The 1,792-nt window shown below is 43.5% G+C and overlaps 1 pseudogene; it reads left to right on the plus strand.

Moving 5' to 3' along the window:
* Nucleotides 1-232: 232 nt before the first annotated feature.
* On the plus strand, nt 233-1,148 carry LOC121834188 (annotated as a pseudogene).
* Nucleotides 1,149-1,792: the final 644 nt, after the last annotated feature.

Here is a 1,792-nt window from a genome sequence, read left to right on the forward strand (position 1 = left end):
ACACGCCTATTCTGGAAGGCTTCCGAATGGCGCCACTGGCTCCTGTACCACTCGCTTCCCTGCATGTACAGGGTCCTTCTGGACCAATACTGGCCGTACATAAAGAAGCTGGTGGAGGCCGTCCATGCACTTTTGAGGGACACCGTAACTCCAGCATCCATTGATGTTGCACGCGAGTTCTCCCCCTTCGGTTTCTTTGTGTCCTGCTTCGGGCCAGCTTTAATAATGTCATATTGTGCTTTCAGAGAAACTCCTCTGGACCTTTGTGGGCATGACAGGGAGGCTGTATGGAGCTCCAGCAATGACGTTCAGCCTGCACCAGTTACTCCACCTAGCGGAAGCAGTGCAGCAACTGGGGCCATTGTGGGGCCATTCTGCTTTTGAATTTGAAAGCGGTAACGGGCAGCTTGTGAAGCTGGTGAAAGGATCAAATGCTCTTCCGGAAAGGGTAGTGAAGTATCAGCAGTTGGGATCAAACTTTGGTGTCCTCGCTTCTAAGTGACAGCGTCAAAGTGATGTGCTGTGATATTCTGGGATACACTAAACACCAAAACTTCAAGTATGCAAACGAAGTGTGCCTGCTCGGTTCCTCTTCGAAGGCATCCTTGAGCAAAGAGGAACAGAGTTGTCTTTCCGCTGGATCTGGGGCCGCCTTTGATCAGGCTACAGAGTACAAGCACTTCGCATGGAAAGGGCAGATTTGTCACAGCCGAAACTATGCCAGGAGTAAAAAGACAGACTCCTAGGTCATTCAAATAAAGGATATGTGCGATTTCACCATTTTGAGAGTGTTGCCTTTGAAAGGTGAGGTAACACTTCTGTGCAGGGAAGTTGTCATCACTTGGCAGGTGCTTTCCCGCAGCACATCAGGCTTTGTTTTCTTTCTCACGTGAACTTGCAGGCTGTTAAACCACAGCAGCTGAAGGCACCATGCCTTTTTCTCACTTTCAGGAAGCCCTCAGCATGCTATGTCTGTGATCTGTCAAACCTTCTTGAGCGCGATTGATGTAATGTAACCAGGTGTGCCGAAGTAAAGTGACTGTTCCCTAGGAGTTGAAATATTCAAAACAAACATCCTGTGATAATTTGTCCCTGTTTTGCCTTTGTGTCAACAAGGGAAATCTATCGAGATTGTGCCTTTCACATCTTCAGACTTCTAGTTTTGCTCCTAAGGTGTTCCTTCAGGTAACTCTACATTCATAAGTTATTTTCTTTGTTTACAATTTGTTATACTTCGTGTGCTTGATTTGCTCTTCTGAGACTAGTCGGGCTAATTTGATTATCGACCTGTGGAAGATGGCTATTGTTTGAGTAAATCAATTCCATGTCTCAGCCTCCTAATGTGTCTTTCCCTAACCTTTCTGACAAAAATGTGTGAAGCTTCTAGGGGTAGCAGTAGGGTAGGCTTGTTTTTAACTGCAAGCAGGCAAATGAGAAAATCACTCTTTTGTTATTATAATGCAAGTTGAAAAGACTGAAATAGACTTAGACCTTTCGTTATTCTGTCTACATTGCATCATAATTGAATAGCTTCAAAAACCTTCTGTATTCGTGGACCACAAAATAGGCTTTTGTTAATAGCATTTCACATATGATTTGATTTTGTTTTCATACTTCTGTGTTAATTTTGACTAGTTAATTGTTTTAGTAACTATAGGTTATGTATGAGGGTTATAAGTTCTTGGCTCTCTTAATTACTGTACTGTCATTCGATGATTTGTCTCTTAACACCTACAAGTACTTGTGAAAATCTTAAACTGGCACACGTAAAACTGAACAGCAAGATAGTTAC

This window comes from Ixodes scapularis, unplaced genomic scaffold (assembly GCF_016920785.2).
Source record: "Ixodes scapularis isolate PalLabHiFi unplaced genomic scaffold, ASM1692078v2 ptg000597l_1___fragment_1__unscaffolded, whole genome shotgun sequence".
NCBI lineage: Eukaryota > Metazoa > Arthropoda > Arachnida > Ixodida > Ixodidae > Ixodes > Ixodes scapularis.